The sequence below is a fragment of the Saccopteryx leptura genome, chromosome 2 (genome assembly GCF_036850995.1).
Source record: "Saccopteryx leptura isolate mSacLep1 chromosome 2, mSacLep1_pri_phased_curated, whole genome shotgun sequence".
Lineage (NCBI taxonomy): Eukaryota > Metazoa > Chordata > Mammalia > Chiroptera > Emballonuridae > Saccopteryx > Saccopteryx leptura.
In genome coordinates this window covers 55,684,671-55,709,161 of record NC_089504.1, presented here as the reverse complement: position 1 = coordinate 55,709,161, position 24,491 = coordinate 55,684,671, and the positions used below count along the sequence as shown (strand labels likewise).

At 36.1% G+C, this 24,491-nt stretch overlaps 1 protein-coding gene across 4 annotated transcripts in view; it reads right to left on the bottom strand.

The window, feature by feature from the left end:
- ABHD17B (abhydrolase domain containing 17B, depalmitoylase) overlaps positions 1 to 24,491 on the bottom strand; it is a 49,162-nt gene that overhangs the window by 11,673 nt on the left and 12,998 nt on the right. For 2 of the 4 annotated variants that reach the window (XM_066367995.1, XM_066367994.1), the window contains exon 2: positions 382 to 422. The exons of the other annotated variants lie outside the window; for them this stretch is intronic. The gene's annotated coding sequence lies outside the window, so the exon portion shown is untranslated. The remainder of the gene's footprint in view (positions 1 to 381; positions 423 to 24,491) is intronic. 4 annotated transcript variants of the gene reach the window in all.

The window sequence follows — 24,491 nt, the reverse complement described above, 5'->3', positions numbered from 1 at the left end:
TGTACAATTTTGTTAACAATATACACATTAAAAACCACCAAAATTAATTTGATTTTAAATGAATAGATTTTATGTGAACTCTATCTTAATAAAGCTGTTAGGGAAAAAAAAAAGATCTTTGGAAAGCTAAGGTTAACTTTGTAAGAGCAAAAGTAGCTGGGAGTATTTCCTTTCAGGTTATTAAAGTCTACACAAAGACAAATTGGTGCTGGCACAGAAATTAATAGATCTAGTAACAAAAGACAGACCTTACAAATAGACCTATGCATAAATGAGTATCTATGACATAACTAGTTTCTCAAAGCAGTAGGAAAGGATGGATCCTTGAGAAGATGGTTTGGGGAAAATTTACCAGATAGGCAAAAGTAGTTGGATCCTTACCTCTCAGTATGTAGAACATAAACTCCAGAGATATTATAGACCTATAAGGCAAAAGTAATACAACTAAAAAAAAAATAAAACATCGGTAGATTAAGCTTCATTTAAATAGAGATCACTATGTGGTAAAAAATACTTTGGGGAAGATGATTTCTTCATCCCAAACTGTCAGAGGGTTAAAATTAGAATATAGGGAACTTCTGTAAAACCAAAAAAAACCCCAGGTAACTCAGAGAACAAATGGGCAAAAGATATGAATGGTCAATTTACAGAGCGATAAACAAGGCTAATAAGTATATGAAGAAAGTCACTCTCACCAACTGTCAAAGAAATGTTAAGAAATATCACTTCAACATTATAAGAAAAATAAAAACTCGAAAACTAAATAGTATAAGTAGTGGTGACAATAGGGGAAAAGAAAAAAGAAGAACCTCTGTGAACTGCTGGGTAAGCCTTTTTTTTTTTATTTTTTTAACTTACCACACAAAATCCTACTCTTGGGTTATGTACTCCAAAGAAACACTTGAACACACGTGAAGGCAGTGGTTCTCAAACTTGTTGAAGTCTGGGCACATTTAAAATCCCATAAATAATTGCAGGCACACTATATACAAATTTCTGAGAAATGTTATAGTTTCTGAGAAGTATGTTATAATAATTAAGTCATATATTAAAGAAAAAAAATATAAAGTCCAAGTGTGCTTTTATATAGTAATTAAATAAAATACAACAAAATTAAATTTATTCTGACATTAAAAAACATTTTTATGTTACATTTTTTGAGTTATGCTTTTTAGAATTCATAAAAAAGAGGGGTTAAAAAACACAAAAAAGTTATCTTTATACACACACACACACACACACACATTCTTAGTAAGATTTGGTAAATTTGGCAGGTCCCAGTGCAAAATGTGTTAAGTTTTTTCATTCTTGTGTTTATGAGAGACATGAGCCTGATGTCTCCTAGTGATTTCTTCAATGTCTGGGCATATATTTGAAAGGCAAACTCTCATTTCCTCGTCAATACATTGAAGAATTCCTCTCTTTTTACTTTTAATTGTGTTGAGGGTAGAAAATCGTAATTCAGCCTGACCAGGCGGTGGCACAGTAGATAGAGCGTCGGACTGGGAGGCGGAGGACCCACGTTCGAGACCCCGAGGTCGCCAGCTTGAGCGCCTACCAGCTTGAACCCAAAGTCACTGGCTCTAGCAGGGGGTTACTCGGTCTGCTGAAGGCCCACGGTTAAGGCACATATGAAAAATCAATCAATAAACAACTAAGGTGTTGCAATGCACAACAAAACCTAAGGATTGATGCTTCTCATCTCTCCGTTCCTATCTGTCTGTCCCTGTCTGTCCCTCTCTCTGACTCACTCTCTGTAAAAAATAAATAAATTAATAATATTAAAAAAAAAAAGAAAATCCTAATTCACAGAAATAGGATGTTGAAAACTGTAGTAAAATGTTCAAAGCTTTTTTGGATAATGCCACATATTCTTCTTTTATAGAAATCCAAAAGGCTTCAAGAGACAATTCCTTATGTTTAATCATCAATCCACATGCCAGTTCTTCTTCTTCTGTTAATGTTAAACCAAAATCACCTGAAGCTTCCATGAATGGGTTTCTAATCCAATTGTATTGTTCAGTGTTAAGTGATGGAAAATGCTGTGAATTAAATTCTGCCCATCAGCCTTCAAGTCCTATTTTATTTACACTTAACTTTTGCTCACTTCCAGAATCGGATTCTTCAATATCATGCTTCTTTTTGAGAAATCTATCCATTTTATTTGGGTGTATTTATCTAAAAATAACAATGATGTGTTAATAATAAATATAATAATGATGTGTTAACAAAAAGAGAGGTATTTCCATAATGAAATGGTATAACAGAGTAACTATATTTATTTTTATATCTGGGCACATGCTGTGAACCAGTGCAGCTAGTAATTCTAGGTCCCGAGTGGGAACAGTGCAGAATTAAGAAAATACTGAGTCCTCGGGAGGGCCCTATAATTGCTGCTTGCAAGAACAAAGTGCACTCAAAAACCACATCTTGCTTTATTTATAGGGAAAAGTGAGTCCATTAGCAAATCTTAACTTCATACCAAACAAAGGATAGGAGAAACTTGCCTCCGGGTCTTTCCGGGGAACACCACAACTTAACAGCCTTTTGCAACCTAATCAGGCAGGTGAAGTGGTAGGTTGGGCAGACTGTCAGCTAACAGCCAATTCCCCACACCTCTGTCCCCCCAAAATCTAAACTCCAAAAACTCTGTTGGTGTTTTGGTCCCCAACAGGCACTTATTTCTCTGGAATACCATAGGGCGCACACTTGGAGAACCACTGCCTTAAGGTAACATGTACAAGGGGGCTACTCACTGCAGTATTATTTGTATCAGGTGTAGGAAGCAACATAAATTCCACCTTTTGGGAAATGAATGTAAATATGTTGGACGAAGATAATGGAATATTTTGCAGAGAAGTAGTGCTTTGATGGCTAAAACTTAAATATAACACTAGGTGAAAAAAAGCATAAAAAGATGTTACCATTAATGTAAATTAAAAACACATATAAATGTTATATATCTTCAGAACAAATATCTAAAGACATGCATATCTGAATGGACGTTTATAGAGGGGGAAAAGAAAAAGGAGGTTGCAGGGGAAAAAATTAAAATTAAGTACATATAAAATAGAAGGGCTCATATTCATCGATGATGACAATATGCTACAAATTAGTAGTTCCAGGGTCAAAATCCTATCTGCTTGCTCACCACTGGTCCCCTACTGCCAGAGTACCTGACACATACCAGGGTTTCTAATATTTTTTGAATGAATGAGTTAATCAATTAATAAAATCAACATACCTCTCCACATCTAAAAAGCTTCCTCAAAAGAAGAAAAAGTATACCAAATCACATGTTAACAACAACAAAAAAGGATTGCTAGGTACTAAAATCATTCAGTGCAGCAGAACAGGTTAGTCTTCCAGGGAGGAGGAGGAAATCTTGCCTCTTAAAAATCAGTTCACAAAATGAAAGGTCAACTCAATGTTAAACAGATGGCCCATTGTGAAAATTAAGGTTTTCCTTTTGGCAGAGGACTCAGAATTACTTCACTTATAGCAGGAGAATTTCCTAAAACTGTATGATATAATTTAAGAAACTGCTTCTCCTGGTAACTTTTCCTGCTCAATGACAAAGAAAAGAAGATGAACATCTGAGTTCTTTCTCAGCAAAACAGGAAGACTGGTGTTAAAAATGTCCCTAAATAGAATGACCTACTATATCTCCTTCCTCTCTTCTAGCAGAAAAAATTACTGAAATGACTCCTGTCAATTCCTGATGTAATAACAATTAACTGAAAAAAATCTCCCTTCAATCTCTTAATAGTTTCTTGATAATGCAGATCGACTCATATTACTATCATATATTATTAGTACATCTACAAAGAACAACTAATTCTATTAGGGTTCAAAATTTTGTTGTAATAAATAGAACTAGTACTCAACAGTCTTTTAAAGTTTCAGAGGAAACATTTTAAAATGCTTATCTCTTTTTTCTTTGTTTTGTGCGATATTTTGACAACCATGCTATTTCAATTTAGAATATAGGTAGGATATGATAAGCCACTTACTTACATTGTGATACATTAGATTTCTTGTTAAGAACTATATTCTAAAATCCAGATACATTATTTTCAACTTGACTTTATTCATAAATAAATCTTGAGAAATAATTTATATATTCTTTTCTGTAAAATGTATCATGTCACCCAGAGAATCTGTAACTACTTCCAGTTGGCTATAGGTCCATTTATTTAGAAATTAGGCTTCTAGAGTCCCAAATGATTCAGGAACACTTCCCACAGATTTTTTTTAAAGTTATAAAATAAGTATCTGATCACTTAAGGATAAAAAAGTAACTGAAAATAGGAAGAGTGCACAAAATGTAAAAATTGATCCATTTGCTACCATTACAAAAAAACCCCCACACAAATCTAATTTTAATGCTTATTTTTGGTTATAAAAGCTTAAAGCCTGATGTTTTTAAGGTAAACTGACAGGAGAAACCAGAAAAAACAATTTATAGCAGAGCCTCATACCAGAAATAGAAAAATGAGGTGGATGTTTAATTATTAACAGCAGGAAATACCAAAGATCAGAATGGACTAAAATCAGAAGCGACAGCAGAGAAGATACTCAATTATAAAAAAAGCACAAAAAGAAATCAGGTTTTGGGTCAGTTCTGTACAAGGGACCAGGAGCCCAACACAGCCCAATAGACTGACCCAAAAGAAATCGCCAAACTACTACTATACAAAAGAGGTCAATTATATAACAGCTCAGTAGCTTACGGAGTCTGTCAATACAAAATCAAGGAAAATAAACTCACTTCAGTAGCCTTTGTGAGTACCAAGCCAGTTAGGCACTGCTACATTAAGATCTAACACGTAGATCTTAATGGGAGCTTCTCCTATGTGCCCTGGCCGGGAATCGAACCCGGGTCCCCCGCACGCCAGGCCGACGCTCTACCACTGAGCCAACCGGCCAGGGCCCAGCTAACCCAATTATAATGTAAAAGGTGTTTTATTAAAAATGAGCAATTCAAATCAATTAGGCTAGCTATACATTTTCATGCATGGTCAAAGAGATTCCTGTCCTTGAAAAGTTCCCTGAAGCTACAGGGAACTACAGTTGTAAGTAAACCATAAAAAATACAAAAACAATTGTGACTAATTAGTTAACTAATTTCTGAACTTAGCACATATAGTATTCCAAATACTTAACAATTCTGATGATCCACTTAATGCTCTGACAAGTGAATCATGTCTTCCAAATTAAGCAGAAGGACAGGTTGTCAATTTTTGCATATGCTAATACAATAGATTCCTATCATAGTTTTTAGTGACTGGAAAGTGCTATTAGCTCAACATTCAGTCACACCTCTACATGTTGCTGAGCATAAACTAAAACATGGACACACATTTCCTCCCGCCCCACCCAATCAGTTCTTGGCACTTCTATGGACTTTACAATACATATTTATCCTCAAAGTTCACAGAAAGCTGTCATATTATATTGGTAGAGACATTCCACAAATACACATTATTCCCTCCTTATTTTTAAGTATATCTGTTTCTGAGAAGCTTTTCAGGTGAACACTTGATCAATACATTTCACACCACATACAGTCATCCCTTTGTATATGAGGGGGATTGGTCTGAGGACCCTCAAGGATACCAAAATACGCAGATGTTCGTCTCTTATATAAAATAGCATATTTGCATATAATTTATGCATATCCTCCAACATACTTTAACTCTTCACTAGATTACCTCTAATACTTAATACAATATGAATGCCATGTAAATAGTTGTATTGTTTAGGAAATAATGATGAGAGAAAAAAGTCTGTATTCAGTACAGATGCAACTATCGTTGGGTCTAACTGCCCTGTGCACATTAGCAATAACACCATTTTTTCAAATAATTTCAATCTCTGGTTAGTTGAATCCATGAATGCAGAACCCATCCATAGCACAATATAATCTACTGGTTTTCAACCAGTGTGCAGAGGCATACTGGTGTGCCACAAGGTTTTTTTGGTTATTTTTTTTTTTTCATTTTAGAGAGGAGGGAGGGAGAGAGAGAGAGAGAGAGAAAGAGAAAGAGAGAGAGAGGAAGAGAGAGAGAGAGAGGAAAGAGGAGCAGGAAGCATCAACTCCCATATATGCCTTGACCAGACAAGTGCAGGGCTCTGAACTGGCGACCTCAGTGTTCCCAGGTCAACGCTTTATCCACTGCGCCACCACAGGTCAGGCCACAAGTATTTTTAAAACATGTAATAACTGACTATTTAGTCAGGGGCACTGACCTCTTTTCCCTTATAAAAAAAATGACAACAGCCTGACCTATGGTTGGCGCAGTGGATAAAGTGTCGACCTGGAATGCTGAGATTACCAGTTTGAAACCCTGGGCTTGCCTGGGCAAGGCACATATAGAAACAACATACTAGAAACCGATGCTTCTTGTCTTTCTCCCCTTCTCTCTCTCTTAAATTAGGTTATGTGTACCATAACATAAAAATGTTGAAATCACTGATATGATCTAATCAAAGTAGCCATAAATTTTGGAAAATTTAAGGATTACTGATGATCATAAATGATATTTTTTCCCAAAAAGAGAGTTCTCACGTTACTGGTATCCTGGTATGACATTCTAAGAGTTATAAACAAGATTATAAAACCATTTATAGTCAACACTGTGTATAACCAATTATCCACTCAGCCATTCCTTATCAAGTAGCAAATAAAATAAACTGGGTTATTTTTTAGATTTTATTTATTCATTTTTAGAGAGACAGGAGAGAGAGAGAGAGAGAGAGAGAGAGAGAGAGAGAGAGAGAAGAAGAAGAAGAAGAAGAAGGGGGGAGAAGCAGGAAACATCAACTCCCATATGTGTCTTGACCAGACAAGCCCAGGGCTTTGAACTGGTGACCTCAGCGTTCCAGGTCATAGCTTTATCCACTGCGCCACCACAGGTCAGGCAAAATAATCTGTTCTAATAGAATGAAAACTACCAAACAACAGCAAAGTTTTTCAGGCAATTGAAATTGCTATATAATAATAAACTGAAGCCAGTCAAAAGACAAATGTAAATAGCAATAACACTACTACATTCAAATAATTATTAAACAAGCTGCATTTTAAAGATTTGATATATTAGAAAAATAACATTGAAATTACAAAAATATTATTATACAAGACATGGTTTAAAAAGTTCCAGACCACAGAGGAAGTTCTAAAATAAAAAACAAGACTCCCCACTAGGATAAAATAAGGACTGGTCAGAAGTCAATTTTAGAATTCAACTCCCTAGATATTCTAACTCAGAAGGCTAGAGGTTTACATTGGAAGAACCTTGTCTGAGGAATCAGACTAATCTGAAAGAAAGATCCAAAGATGCTACTGATATGAGAGGTTACATGGGAAGTTGGAGTAACAGTGTCATTGGGGAGCTATATCCTCTTTTACTTTTTATTTTATTTTTTTTACAGAAAGAGAGAGAGGGATAGATAGGGACAGACAAGAATGGAGAGGAATGAGAAGCATCAATCATTAGTTTTTCATTGCAACACCTTAGATCAGTGGTTCTCAACCTTTCTAATGCTGTGACCCCGCAATACAGTTCCTCATGTTGGGGTGACCCCAAACCAAAAAATAATTTTGGTGGCTACTTCATAACTGTAATATGTGCATTATGTATTTTCCGATGGCTTTAGGTGAACCCTGTGTTTTGGTCGTTCGACCCCCGCCGGGGTCGCGACCAACAGGTTGAGAACCGCTGTTTTAGATGCTCATTGATTGCTTTCTCATATGTGACTTGACCGTGGGGCTACAGTAAACTGAGTAACCCCTTCCTCGAGCCAGTGACCTTGGGTCCAAGCTGGTGAGCTTTGCTCAAACCAGATGAGCCTGTGCTCAAGCTGGCGACCTCGGGGTCTTGAACCTGGGTCCTCCGCATCCCAGTCCTATGCTCTATCCACTGCGCACCCGGCTGGTCAGGCACTATATCCTTTTAAAAGTGGGATGTCAACATGTAAGAAGCAGAAACAGAATATTATCTAAAGATATGGACGTAAACATCCAAAAAATCCTTCAAAATAGGATAATCAAGAAGATGGGCGCCCAGGCTTGTCAATTTTCATAACAAAGTTTGTAGAATCATTTGTATGAATTTCATAAAAACAAAAATTAAAAAATCTCTTCCTTAACCCCAACCCCAACCCAGTTCACTCTCAGAAGTTACAATTTTAGATTTGTTATTAGTTCTGGTGTTTAATATTGTATATATATTTATCTTCTGTTACCATAAGATTCCTCAATATAAAATATTTAGGTAATTTATCCTATGTTCTCTCTTTTCCGCTCATTCTACTTATTCTTCTAACTTTAAATATTACACTTGAATCTTCATTTCTTTGGCCATCAACTTAAGGAAGTTTCTACTGGTTCCCCATGTAACCATATATTGTTATTGTCAGTTGTACAATTATTTTCACATTTTTATTTCACTTACAGTTTGCGTTTTACTTATAGGTAGATCTATGAAATTTGGCAACAATAAAAAGCATTTACAATATTGTTCATTGCCATTCAAGCAGTGTGATAAAACCTAGAGAATTAGTTAAAATTTTATGTCACTGAATTCCAAGTATTAAAAGTCTTAATGCTCAGATAACTGTTCAAATATAAGGCATATTTCAGTTTGCTATATTTTTGATTTCCTGAAGTCTTTAATTTTCTGGGTTTGTCTTTTTTTAATTTTCAGAAAATTCATAGGCTTTTTATTATATTTAACATATTCCAATTTCTTATCCCTATAATTTATGCAGAAGAATTGATGATGCTTTTGAAGATATTATCTCAGTGAGTTGTTTTAATCTGAAATAATTATGCTTTGGGCCATGTCATAGTCCATCTGTCTGTTACCTAGGAATTCTTTTCATCACACACTTTTGTTTCTCAATCTCACATCTTAACCTTTTTGTGGGATTCTTGTTTGGCTCCAAGCACTTTGCCATGCCTCCTTTCTATGGGTTGGGGGAAATAAACCTCATTCATTCCATTCATTTACTCATTTTTTGTGACAGAGACAGAGAGAGGGACATATAGGGACAGAGAGACAGGGAGAGATGAGAAGCCATTAGTTTTTCGTTGTGGCACTTCAGTTATTCAATGACTGCTTTCTCATATGTGCCTTGATGGGGGGGGGGGGGGGGCTACACCAGAGTGAGTGACTCCTTGCTCAGGTCAGCAACCTTGGGCTTCAAGCCAGTGACCCTGTGCTCAAGCCAGTGAGCCCACACTCGAGTCGGTGACCTCGGGGTTTTGAACTTGGGTCTTCTGCATCTCAGTCCTATGCTCTATCTACTGTGCCACCACTTGGTCAGGCACATTTATTTTTATATTCACTTTCAGAAAGTTTATTTTTTTATTATATATTTTTAATAGGTTTTGTTTATTGATTTTACAGAGAAAGAGGTGGGGGAACCAGAAGTTTCAACTCATAGTTGCTTCACTTTAGTTGTTTATTGATTGCTTGTCATCTGTGCCTTGACTGCACAAGCCCAGGGTTTCAAACAGGCAATCTCAGCAGTCCAAGTCAATGCTCTATCTGCTGCGCTGCCACAGGCCATGCTACCCCCCCCCCCCTTTTTAAGCAAAAAATTCTTATTTGGATTTCACACCTATGGCAAACTAGACATGCTTCAGAATTATAAATTGTTTTTTAAAATTTCCTTCTCTAGCATCCAATGTTGACATCTAATGCCAATCTGATTTTTGTTTAAGAGATAATCTCCCACAAAAAATTGACATAATTTTTCTTTATCATTAGCTCTGAAATTTTATGGAACAATATAGAAATATGTTATTTGTATTGCTTTATATTACAGGACCTCCTGATCTAAAAATCCCCAGCACTTTTTTTAGTTCAGAATTTTCTTCTACTTGATTATTTCCTCTCTACTTTCTTTCCTGTTCTACCAGCAATTTCTATCATCTATTATACAGATAAACTTTTGTCTCCTTTCCCCTCAACTCTTTCAGCTGTATGTTGTATAGAGAATTTCTTCTAGTTTATCTTACAATCACTACTTTAGTATTTTAGAGTGTAAAATCAATATTAACATTAAAATTGTTTGTTTTATGGGTATAATACCCTATTAAATCTCTCTTAGAATACCAATACCAATTTTTGTTGTTCCGCCTATATTAGATTTTCATGCTGTTGGATTACTTCTTCACTGACTGTTCATATTTATAGATAAAGAATGAAACTGAGTTCCCTTTATACTTCTGTAAGCTGAATAGGACTAAAGGAGGATTTCTAAGTATAGAGTACTTTAGTTGACAGGCAGTTTCAAGTCTCTCCGTCTCTCTTGAACACCGTTCAGCCTATGGAACAAACTAGTGTGTTCTTTCAATCTTCAATCGGAACAGAAGAAAGTTTACAAATATTAAAGAAAATGGCTCAGTTTTAACTACTTGGTCCAGTGATGCAATTAGGGATTATATCCAGTAAATTACTACAAGGGTAGAGTCCAGAAAACACAAAGCTAAAAATCAGAGACCCGACTTTTAGTTCTAGTTTTATAACTAAAAAGTTAGTGACATTAGCAAAATCAATCCCTTTAAGCCCAGTTTTTCTGTTTTGTAAAATAAGAAGTTTGAATTAGATATAAAGGTTTCTTCTAGTTCTACAACTTTATGACTGATTGTTTTTGTTCTCATAAGCTTCAGCTTCAATCTTCCATAGCATGTAAAGGAATGAATGAATTTACAATTTAAAAAATTTCAGATATTTTCAAAGTTCCCATCACTAAAAACAAAGCACCTAAACACATTAATTTATATTTAGCAAGTTACAGTTAATGAGTTGTAATTATTTTTGGGGGGTTCGCAGGTAATGAGGTTGGGAAGGGGAGAGCAGGTGTTCCTGAAGATGTGAGAGATCCCCATTTTACACAGCTCTGCTTTCCAAAATGAGGGATTTCTCTATCTTCTGGCTACTGTGGGGAAAGAATGTTGTTTTAATTGTGGTAAAAGATATACAACATAAATTTATCACGGTAAGCATTTTTAAGTGTACAGTTCTGTGGCAAAGTACATTTACATTGTTGTGCAATCAACATCACCAGTATTCTCCAGAACATTTCTTTTTTTTCTTTTTTTTTTCTTTTTTCTGAAGCTGGAAACGGGGAGAGACAGTCGGACAGACTCCCGCATGCGCCCGACCGGGATCCACCCGGCACGCCCACCAGGGGCGACGCTCTGCCCATCCTGGGCGTCGCCATATTGCGACCAGAGCCACTCGAGCGCCTGAGGCAGAGGCCACAGAGCCATCCCCAGCGCCCGGGCCATCTTTGCTCCAATGGAGCCTTGGCTGCAGGAGGGGAAGAGAGAGACAGAGAGGAAAGCGCGGCGGAGGGGTGGAGAAGCAAATGGGCGCTTCTCCTGTGTGCCCTGGCCGGGAATCGAACCCGGGTCCTCCGCACGCTAGGCCGACGCTCTACCGCTGAGCCATCTCCAGAACATTTCAATCTCCCAAAGTTAGAACTCTGTATTCATTAAGCAACCACTCCATGACTCCCTCTTCCCTTCTTTCTCCAGCATCATTCTCCTTTTTGTCTCTATAAATTTGACTATTCTAGACATCTCATGTAAGTGGAATCATACATTATTTGTTCTTTTGTGACTGGCTAATTTCACTTGGCATAATATTTTCAAGGTTCATAATGTTGTAGCATGTGTCAGAATTTTCTTCCTTTTAAAGGTAGCATAAGCCCTGGCCGATGGCTCAGTGGATAGAGTGTTGGCCTAGTATACGAATAACCTGGGTTCGATTCCCGGTCAGGGCATATAGGAGGAGTGACAATCTGCTTCTCCCCTTTCTCTCTCTTTTTCCCCTCCCACAACCAGTGGCACAATTGGTTCAATCATGGCCCAATGTGCTAAGGATAGCTCCATTGGAGTATATCAGCCTCAGGCACTAAAAATAGCTCGGTACTCCAAAATCAGCCCATGATGGGGTTGTCAGGTGGATCTTGGTTGGGTGCATATAGGAGTCTGCCTCACTATTCCCCCTCCCCTCACCTAAATAATAATAATAATAATAATAAGTGGCATAATATTTCAATGTGTATATATATGTATATATATGTATATACATATACTGTATTGTTTATCCATTAATCTATCGATAGAAATTTTCTGGCTCCTGTCAATAATGCTTCTATGAATAAATAAAGGGTGAACAAACTATCTGTTTGAGTTCCTGTTTTAATTTTTTTTTTTTTTTTTCTTGGAGGGGGGAAGATAACATTGTTTTGAAAAAGCATAAAAATATTTTTAGTTTTATTGTAATATAGATTTATTTTGTTTGAATTGCATTTTACATCCCATTAATTGGAAACAAAATAAAGAGATGCTATTATCTAGCAACTTGTATATTTAAATAAAAAAAAAAAACCTGTTGACTAGTGGTGGCACAGTGCATCAAGTGTCAACTTGAAACAGTGAGGTCATGGGTTCAAAATCCTGAGTTAACAGCTTGAGCATGGGTTCACTGACAAGATCCCAAAGATCACAAGCTTGAGCAATGGGTCATTGGCTTGGCTTGAGTCCAAGGTCCTATCCCACTCCCTGCTCAAGGCACATAGGAGACCAATCAATCACAACTAAAGTGAAGCAGCTATAGAGTTGATGCTCCTTACTCTCTCTCCCTTCCTGACTTTCTATCCCTCTTTCAAATTAATTAATTAGTTAATTAATTAATACTTCAAAGTAAATCTTATAACCCAAATTAAATACTTTAAGTTTTAATGTGCTGAACAGGAAAACTATATGGCCAGTCAAGTACTCAGCATATTTAATTCCTAAAGTTAATTCCCAGTATGTACAAATTATTAAAAGGTATCTTCTAAAAGTGTTAAAAAATATATGAAGGGCCTAGGAAGTCCTGTTTTAAAAAAAGCTAGAGTGCTTGGGCTTCAAAAAATGTTTCCTCTTGCCCTGGCCAGTGGCTCAGTGGATAAAGCATCATCCTTGAACACATACAAGAAGCAACCAATGATTGTACAACTAAGTGGAACAATGAGTTAATGCTTCTCTATCTCTCTCCTCCCTCCCCATTCCTCTCTCTCTCTCTCTCTCATCAATAGAAAAATAATTTTCTTAAAGTTCCCTCTTTAATGTATAGCACAGGGAAAAAAGTCAATAATAATGTAATGCTTTTGTATGGTGACAGATGGTCACCATGGTCACATTGTAAGGTATATAAATGTCAAATCACTATGTTGTACACTTAAAACTAATGTTAAATTGTATGTCAACTACACTTTAATAAAAGCAAATCTAAAAAGTTTCCTCTCTATTGCAGGAATCATCAACTGAACCACTTTGTAAATTATGAACTATTTACTAACCACAAGGATGTGTCTGTCCTTACTGTTTTGAACTATCTCTTTCACACACAGACATATCCTTCACTGGATATACTTAACATTCAAGCCAATGTTAGCTGATCTGAAATTTGTAAAACAAACCAAACCAAACAGTATTAGCACTAACTTTAACTTTTGACATTGAAGTCTCTAAATTTGCAGGTTTGAAATTTTGCTAAGTTATGAAAGCCAGGCTACTGTTTATCAAAATATACTTTTGTCACTAGCCTTATAGTAAAAACTTCATAAATATTAACCTTATTTCTTATAACCCTAATTAAATATCATTACCCCTCCCAATTCAATTTATGATGAGAAAACATCCTAAATTTCTTAAGATCACAATGCTAGTCAATAGTGGAGTCAGACCTAATATTCAGCAGTTTGGGTCCAGAGCACATGCTTTTATTCAATGAGTTAGTTAGTGGGGGCAATAAGAAAAAAATGTTTTGCTACAGTGTGAACATGAAGAGAGAGTATTATGAGTGCAGTGAAGAAAAAAAAATAAGGATAAAAGAACTTCCTATTTCATATACCAAAACAAATAAAAATATTTTAAAAATCAAAGATTGGATGAAAAAATAAAAATAAAGATAGCTGCTCAGAATGTGAGAAAAATTTATCTGTAGAAAGAGGAAGGAAATGGAGTCTTGGCCACCAGATGCCAAAAAAAAAAAAAAAAAAAAAAAAAAAGGTAAAACCTGGACTGGCATCTATAAATTCACAGCTTTGTTCTTTCCTCCTGAGATTCTTATGTCACTTTAAAAAGGCAAAATGTACTTGTTACATGGAAGAAAGTTGTATAATGGCCTTTAAATGTGTAAAGATTCTAGGAAGTCCTTTAGATATAAGCTTTAATACAGTATTGTCAAATTCTATTTCATAAAATCTACCTGAATAAGACTACCAAACTGCTCTCAAAAGTAGCATCACTATGCAGCAACACCTATATAACCACCTCATGGGAATGTGTCATTTGGATCAACTATGATATCTTAATAATTTTAAGTGATACGCTTTTGTGATGTTGATGAGTGGCACTGGATCTAGAAATCAATTTTGGAAGAACTGAAATCTTCTGAGCGTTAGTATTCTTGTGCAGTGAATGTATTTCTATTTATATCTTTTTAAAAATGCCACTTTCTAATTATTTGCTGATGCATAAAAATGCAATACATTTTCATGTACAAAATATACAAAAATTTATAAATTTAATTTATAAATTTAATATACAAAAATTTTGTAAATTCTTATCCTCTTATTACTGTCTTTTGCTTTACTGCAATGGCTGGGATTCCATACAATGAATGAGCTCCTGGTCCTTCAACGGTGAAACAATGACAGTATTCTTTTTTTTTTTAAATTTATTTATTCATTTTAGAAAGGAGAGAGAGAGAGAGAGAGAGAAGAGAGAGACAGAGAGAGAGAAGGGGGAGGAGCAGGAAGCATCAACTCCCATATGTGCCTTGACCAGGTAATCCCAGGGTTTCAAACCGGCGACCTCAGCATTTCCAGGTCGACTCTTTATCCACTGCGCCACCACAGGTCAGGCAGACAGTATTCTTTTTAAGTATAACTTTTCTATAAGAATTTTTATGGATATCTGTTTGAAATTAAGAAAGTTTCCTTTTTCCTAGGAGTTTTAATGGGATAAATTCCACAAAATTCACTTGGTATCCCCTTGGGATAATCTTAACTTGTTGATATATATACTTTTTCACACATTGCTAGGCTCATTTTGCTAGTACTGTATTTTACACAGGATTTTTTTATGTTCATGAGTGAGAATGGTCTTTAAGTGTCCTCTTTCATACTTCTCCTGTCAGGTATTTATACTAAGTTATACTAACCTGATAAAATTTAGTTGGGGAGCATTCTCTCTCTATGCTAAAGAAAAAATTAGTTATGTTTTCTTATAGCCAATAATTAGATTTACTACGATATACCCCCCCCCCCCCGCTATTCCAGATTCTGTGTTCTCTGTATTTTCTTGCTGTTTTTCCCCTTAATTTTAACTTTTTAAAAAACCACCTCCCTAGTTTAACTGTTCCAATGAGGTCAGAGAAATGAATGATACCTCACAAAACAACAGTGCCTACTGTACAGAAACTAATATAATGAGTCTTTAACTGAACAATGAGTGATATACAATAGACTTTTAGACTTTATCGATTTAGCATTCAGTATCAACTACTAAAGGACAAATGAAGAGGTCTGTCACTGCAGAGTAATAATGGCACTACTACCCATCTCTGAGGACTGCTTTGAAAATTTAGTGAAATAAGACCTAAAACAAATTTGAAATTCAAGCTGAGAGGTTGTTTGTTCCAAGAATGAGTTAGACTCCAGCAAGCTACCATTACTGATAGGTAGTTGGTGGCTAAGTGCACAAGGACGATACATAGGAAATCTACCCTAGAGGTCTGAGAGGCACTTTGAGGAGCATCATGCTTTTGTGCTGCCTCCTTACTATCTTTTAGTGATGGGGTGCAGTAGAAATAATCAATTTCATTCTTTGGAAGTCCTATCCTCTATTTCCCCACCATGTCAACAGTGCATTTATTTTTAAGTTTCAGTGGTTGCCTTCAGTGAGATGTTCTTAGATCTGGAAGCCAAAAAGTTATAACCTCTCAAGAACTGACTAGACTAGTACAGTGGTTGAGAAACTCATTAGACAACAGAGCCAAATATCAACAGTACAACGACTGAAATTTCTTTTGAGAGCCAAATTTTTTAAACTTAAACTATATAGGTAGTTATATTCCTTATCAAGGTAGCGCCTGCACGTGGTATTTTGTGGAAGAGCCACGCTCAAGGGGCCAAAGAGCCGAATGTGGCATGTGAGCTGCGGTTTGTTGACCACTGGACTAGTACATAATGTCTAAGGCCTATACTCTGGTCAAACAGGTATACATAATGTCTCTCTGAGTAAAATGGTCTGTTTTTACATCTTTCTTAAGATTCTTTTGCACTGGCAGTGTAGCTCAGTTGGTTAGAGCATGGTTACAATATACCAAGGTTGCAAGTCTGTCTCTGGTCAGGGCACATACAAGATGAAACCAATGAATGCATAAACATGTGGAACAACAGATCAATGTTTCTCTCTCTCCTGCCTATCTCTTTAAAACAAATTCAATAAGTAAATTTTTAAAAAATTTAAAAGATATTTCTGACTTGTGTGGAGTAACTCAGCTCTGCCAACCTTAATCAGTGACATTTTAGGAATTGTTTTGTTGCTGCTCCCTCTATCCTCTTACTAACTTTGACTAAATCTAAGGATGGGTGAAGGTTATAAGCCAATAAAGATCTGAGAGATAGAAATACTACATTAGCTTTCTTTGTAAAGTCTGAGCAATTTGAAGAATACATCATGCCCTTTAGCTTCTATTATGCCACCTTGTCCATGTTCTAATGCTTAATGAGTTGTTTCTTACAAACAAACCCTACCCCAAAACAGTAATGTATCAGGATAACATGATGCAGCATTTATCGCTCTCAGCTCTGAAAACAGGCAAATCCTTATCTGGATGGTTCTGAGCTAGGTACTATTTAATCAGTTTCATGTAAAATCAATTATGCTATTAGCTTGGGATCAAATCTGAAAATTATCTTAGAAAGCAACAGCAGTTCTAAGGGGATGTATGGTTCTCTGACCCTTGAAACCACATGCAAAGTTTTTAGAAAAAAGGGTCCAAAATAGTTAGTATTAGTGACAAATAAATAAATAAATAAATAAAGGAGGTTCTTGAGTTAACATTTCTGTTCATATTCATTTTACGCTTCTCAAGTCTTACCGTATACCCAATCTAAAATAGTTGCAGTATCTTAATTTCTACAGAGGTATTTAGAAAGCAAAAAGAATGCTTCTATTTTGTACCTATCTGATTTGTGGTCAAGATTTATATCTCCAAATCAGCACTGAAGCATTTCGGTCACAAAAGGACTCAATCTGGATCTTAATTTACCTACATCCGATTCTGTAAATGCTCATTTTGTTTCAAACTTCACTTCTATTTAATTAATATTACACTCCTAATTTCTTTTTCCCTTCTGGCATTATACAGAATCCAGATCACAATTCTGGTAGCAAACTTCTTATTCCTGGCCTGGGCTTATGCCTTGACCAGGAGTAAGGATTATCCCTAGCACTGTCCAACTACCCAGAGAAGGTTCCAGAAAACTCGGTCAAGACATCATATGTTTAAAAGAAAAATACCTTGAATCCTTATTGAAGGAAGACTTACAGATACTGGGGAATTTTTATCTGTGAATATAATGAGATGCTGGATTTTTGGTAAGGCTGCCAGCTTTTCTTGGTAGGAGATCTATAAAAAAGGTAGTAAGGTTATCATAATAATTTCAACTGAAGAAACAGGAGACACACATATTTCTCTTTTCCCAAAACACACACTCACACACACCCTTTCCTCGGGGCATGGGACTATCCTTCTTCCCAATCAATGTTTTTTAAAGGCAAATGTCAGGAAAATAAAAAGAGAGAGATAATAAATATACAGAAAATTGACCAACTCTATGTATGTTTCTGTTGGCAGAAAAAGGATCCATTTTCTGAGTTGAAGAACCTGAATTAGGATAGAAAATATCATGTATATCTCTTCTACCAGCCTTGGGGCCAATTATATAGAAAACTTTTCAGACAAAGGCTTATTATTATTAGGATGTTCACTGGTAGATTTCCAGGAAGTATAAAAAAATAAAAACTCTTTCAGCATCTCATAGAAAACACAAAATTGATAACCTAAAAAAAATTTTAGGTGCCAATTAATGCCAATAGACTAATAGACCTTCTAACCTAAAAGATTAACCCAAGAAAAACTACTGAACTCACCATTCCTTTAAGCTGCAGCTCCATGAATAAACTATAAAATTAATAACAGGTGGCTTAGAGGGGCTTCAACCACTCTATTTTAATTATTATCTTCTTGTAACTCTGTTCTACATGAGATATAGTTACCCAGCAATGAAGAAATTATTTCCTAAGTTATAAAACCAAGGCTGTAACGATATCAAGGGCTAGAGAAAAACATGTGCCCCTTGTCACAAGTGAGGAAAAATGTCAACTATCATTTATTTAAGAAATCAGAAAAAACATATAAAAGTTAAATCAATGACTACTGTCTAAATTTAACAATGTAAAGGTCTGGTTCTCCCCGTTGCCCTCCAACCGCCTGCCAATTTCAATAACTAGCCTATGGTACAGTATGAAGAACCCCAGTCCATGAATTAGGAAGGCTGGATTCCAGTCCCTACTCCAATGCTAACTAGCTCCAAGCATTAGAGAAGTCACTTTTCCTTTCCTGAACCTGTTTCCTTATCTCTAATACAACATTTGGGTTCAACAGCACTTGATTTACATTTTAGCATGTAAACACCTTAATTTTTAATATAAAGTAGCTAAAAACTAAAAATGTGAGTATCTAAATAGAATGGAAATAAAAAGTAATTTATTCCTTCCAAAATGTTCTTTGGATTCTTAGGTTTTCATTTCATTGAAAGTATCCAGGCTCTAACCTTTTCCTGCCATCTATATAATTTTTTCCTTGGTTCCTTTATATGTTACCTTGTACTTTGTCCTTTAGTTCAGAGATTCCTTTTTGAAAGAAAAGAAATTTCAACTGCCTCCTTTGTTATGAGGACATTCTGCCCAGCTGGAGAACACACTGAAAAGGGAAGTGGTTCAAATTTGCATACAAACACTAAATGTTAATTCTCAACAGGCTCTTCCACTAGAGCAGTTCTGAAAATTTAACCTCTTAAACATGTTTATTTAGTGAAGGTATACAATTCAAGTTATTTAAATTAAGACAGTTTAGCCTATAGCTTATTTCAGGGGTCCCCAAACTTTTTACACAGGGGGCCAGTTCACTGTCCCTCAGACCATTAGAGGGCTGGACTATAAAAACAACTATGAACAAATCCCTATGCACACTGCACATACTTATTTTAAAGTAAAAAAACAAAACAAAACGAGAATACAATATTTAAAATAAAGAACAAGTAAATTTAAATCAACAAACTGACTGGTATTTCAATGGGAACTATGGGCCTGCTTTTGGCTAATGAGATGGTCAATGTGCTCCTCTCACTGACCACCAATGCAAGAGGTGCCCCTTCTGGAAGTGCGGTGAGGGCCGGATAAATGGCCTCAGGGGGCCACATGCAGCTCACGGGCTGTAGTTTGGGGACCCCTGGCTTATTTAATAAACCAGTACAAACAAGTGGAACAGATACAAATTTGTTTAAGCATACAAGAAAAAAAACAAAGAAACAGCCCTGACTGGTTGGCTCAGTGCTAGAGTTAGGCCCTGAGTATGGATGTCCTGGGTTTGATTCCAGGTCAGGGCACACAGGAAAAGTGCCTATCTGCTTCACCACCCTTCTCCCTCTCACTTCTCTTTCTCTCTCTTGCTGCAGCCAAGGCTAGATTACAGTGAGTTGGCCCCAGGCTCTGAGAATGGCTCCATGACCTCCACCTCAGGTGCTAAAAAATGGCTCTGGTTGCTACGGAGAAAGGGCCCTAGATGGGCAGAACATCACCCCCTAGTGGCCCTGCTGGGTGGGTCCCAGTTGGGGCACATGCAGGGATCTGTCTCTGCCTTCTCTCCATTTACTAAATTAAAAACAAACAAATAAAACTATCAAAGGTATTCAGAACAGATCAGACTGCAATTTCAACTGTTTCTATACATATTTTGCAAATAGTATTTTATTAATTATTGGGACAACAGATTTGCATAATCAGCAGCATATAAATGTAGTCCTCATATCTATCAATCTCTTCTCCACATACACATGTAAAACATTTTAGTAGGAATACAGAGGGAATTATGGCATTTATGCATAATATAAGACTAATTTTCCTTAACAAGGATCATTACCTCTCTCGAAATAGATTGTGTAACAAGCTAGTCATTCTTAGCTAATATGGCTAGTTTGTCTAGCAACAGTTTGACTATCTACACAAACTGCCATTTCCACCACTTCCTTTTTCTCTGGTTGCCAGCTTCCTCTCTCCTTGTTATACTCATCTGCAAGTCAAGGTTTGAAGAAATAACACAATAACAGACACTGTCAGTTGTACTCATTCCTAGACTCAATAAACCAACATTTTGCCAAGGTTTCTTAAAACACTGAAACTTTACCATTTGCGTAAGTACATGACAAGGACTAGAATAATTATTTCAAAGAAAGATGTAAATGCCTACAAAAATTAAAAACCAAACCAAACCATATTTAACAGATTAGGAGTCAGCTTTAATTCTTTAAGATCTTGGGTAAATCACCTATTTAACTGCCGAGTCTGTTTCTTCATTTGAAAATGTAAGAGTGACTGACCTAAGTGTTTGGTAAAGTATTTTTTAATTCTAAATTTATGAGCTTTTTATAAAAAAAGAATGGTACTCAGTAATGTATAATAAGTGTATAATTTATTATCATTAAAATTAATGCTCTAGAAGATCTTTTCATCTTATGAAAAATTAAGTGTTAAATGTAATGGGGGATAGATTTGGAGTGTCAGAAATCGGAAAAAAAGTAGGTATGAATAATTAGGAAAGACTTTGCGAAGGAGTTAGAATTTTAGGGGTAGATATGATTTCCAAAGCAAAAGGAAAACCCTCCAGGCTAGGAGAGTATGTATGTAAAAGTATACAGTGAGCCCTGGCTGGCTCAGTGGTAGAGCATTGGCCTAGCATGTGGAAGTCCCAGGTTCAATTCCTGGCCAGGTCACACAAGAGAAGCACCCATCTGTTTCTCTACCTTTCCCCCCTCCTTTCTCCCCCCCTCTCTCTTCCCCTCCAGCAGCCAAGGCTCCATTGGAGCGAAGTTGGCCCAGGCGCTGAGGACGGCTCCATGGCCTCCATCTCAGGCACTAGAATGGCTCCAGTTGCAATTGAGCAACGCCCCAGATGGGCAGGGCATCGCCCCCCTGGTGGGATTTCCCGGTGAATCCCAGTCGGAGGAATGTGGGAGTCTGTCTCTCTGCCTCCCTGTTTCTCAATTCAGAAAAATACACACAAAAAAAGTATACAGTGAGAAAGAACAAAAGGAAACAGTGCATGGTAGAAAAGGGAAAATATTTGGAAAAGGGAAGAATTAGATAAATGAGAAATTTAAAGACAAAACTCCTTAACAAAGTATAGAGAACAACTGCTGTTCTTTATACATTGGTAGATAGAATGGTGCAGTCATTTAGGGAATTGCATAAACCTCTGATGACTTGGATTTACATTAGACTGTGATAGTACTGATGATTTAAGTAGAGCACAGGAATGCAGTAACTCATGTGGCTTCTGAAATAACATTATGACTTGCTGGATGTGCAGTTATGTTTAAAACACTATTAAGAAAGTAGAAAATTAACAAATAAAATATGATCATGTATAAACCACATCCTTCAGTTAAGTATCAATACTTGACTACACTTAAAAGTGATTTTCTCCAATTTGGTAATATGTAACTTTATCTTTTAATTTTTATTAATTTTTAATTTATTGTGTTTACATGGATTCAAGTGTCCCACTGAATAGAACTCCCTCACCTCCCACCCCTGTATCCCTTTTACACCCTTTACCCATCTCTCCCTAACTCCCTCCCCTCTTCCCTCTATGATCTGCTGTCCTGTTATCTATATCTGTTATCTATATACAGTTTCACTAATCCCTTTACCTTCTCTGATCCCATCCCCTCATCCCCCTTCCCTCTGACTGCTGTCCCACTGGTTCCTGTAACCCCACCTCTGCTTCTATTCCATTCCTCAGTTCACTTTGTTCATTAGATTCCACATATATGTGAGATCATATATTTTTCTTTCTCTGCCTGGCTTATTTCACTTAGCATAATACTCTCCAGGCCCATCTATGCTGTCACAAAAGGTAAGATTTCCTTCTTTTTTATAGCCATGTAGTATTCCATTATGTATATGTACCACAGCCTTTTAATCCACTCGTCCACTGACAGACACTTGGGCTGTTTCCAGAACTTGGCTATTGTAAACAAGGCTGCAATAAATATTCATTGTGGTGCATATCTTCTTTTGAATCCGTGATTTGGCATTCTTAGGATATATTCCTAAAAGTGAGCTAGCTGGGTCAAAAGGCAGTTCTATTTTTAATTTTGGAGGAGACCCCATACAGTTCTCCACAGTAGCTTCACCAGTCTGCATTCCCACCAGCAGTGCAGAAGGGTTCCCTTTTCTCCACATCCTCACCAGCACTTATTGTGTGTTGTTTTGGTAATGATCGCCATTCTGACAGGTGCGAAATGGTATCTCATTGTGGTTTTAATTTGCATTTTTCTGATGATTAGTGATGTTGAGCATTTTTTCATATGTCTATTGGCCATTTGAATGTCCTCTTTGGAGAATTGTCTATTCAGTTCTTTTTCCCATTTTTTAATTGGATTGTTTACCTTCTGGTATTGAATTTTAGAAGTTCTTTATAAATTTTGGTTATTAATCCCTTACCAGATGTATTGACGAATATGCTCTCCCATTGTGTGGGTTGTCTTTTTATTTTGTTCATGGTGTCTTTTGCTGTGCAAAAGCTGTTTACTGAGATACAGTCCCATTTGTTCATCTTGTCCTTTATTTCACTTGCCCGTGGAGATAAATCAGCAAAAATATTGTTATGAGAGATATCGGAGAGTTTACTGCCTATGTTTTCTTCCAAGATGTTTATGGTTTCATGACTTACATTTAAGTCTTTTATCCATTTTGAGTTTATTTTTGTGAATGGTGTAAGTTGGTGGTCGTTTCATTTTTTTGCATGTACTTGTCCAATTTTCCCCAAAATCATTTACTAAAGAGACTGTCTTTACTCCATTGTATGCTCTTACCTCCTTTGTCAAATATCATAGTGGAAAATTTCCCTAAATTGATGTTACTTTATTTAAAAACTGAATTTATTGGGGTGACATTGGTTAACAAAATTATACAGGTTTCAGGTGCCAAATTCTATACCACATCTTGATTTAGTGTAATATTTCAGTTACTAAAATTTTGTCTTATAGTCTTTTAAAGACACAAGCAATAAACAAGTAAATACTGTATGTAGACTCTTGTTGTCTTTTACAGACAAGTTCTAGAGTTGGTCTGAAAAGTATTTGGGTGAACCTGACAGAGAACAATACACTGACCCTGTATGCCAAGTAATACAACTGGAGAAGAGAAGGATGGAGGAAAAGTAAATCCTTGATACCTGATTTGAGAAGAATCTGAAAACTAGTTCTTGGTAGTCTACATGTCTAGTATATCTCTGATGTAAATATTTGTCTGGGATGAAGAAGAAAGCAAACACTAAAGATCATCCTTCCAAATGTCATCAATTGCATTACTAAATATTATCTTACATACCTACCACCTTAGGCATGAAATATTAAACTCATCTAAAACTTTTTGGCACTGCATACAATTTTCAACTTTTGAAAGTCTTGTATCACATTATACGTCTCCTTTTAATAAAATAAAAAAATAATAGAAACAACACCAACCAGCCTGGGAAACTGAGGTTCTGGCTGTAACTCTATTTCAAATGAATTTTTAAGCCCTTCCTTATCTGCCTCGATTTTAATGTGAGAAGACTGAACTATAACATCTAGAGCTTTCTCCCAGCAAGAGTATTTTATATTAAATCTTCCCTCTACTCTATAATCTGCCTTGATTTTTGGGCACCTTATCCTACAGGGTGAGGTAAAAGTAGGTTTACAGTTATGAGTATGTGAAACAGTTTACAGTGTTCCTGTATTATTTATTTGCATTACAACTGTAAACCTACTTACTACACCTGGTATATTCACATTATCTTTCTTTATACAACTAGATATGGCTCTCTAGCTCTCCTTGGCTTGACAGAAAGTAAAATCTTATTGTACATTCTATTAAAAATGGAGTCTAAAAAGACACTTCTAAAGAAAAAATAAAATCCTGTGGGAGCATGACTTAGAACAAGTGAAAATAGTTTAGTAGGTAGTGTTCATTGACCAACTTCTATTAAGTCTAAATCCAAAAAAAAAGTGCAATTGCGAAGTCATTGAATTTCTGTCATCTTTAATTATAACATACGCAATTTTTTTTGATTTACTAATGTTAC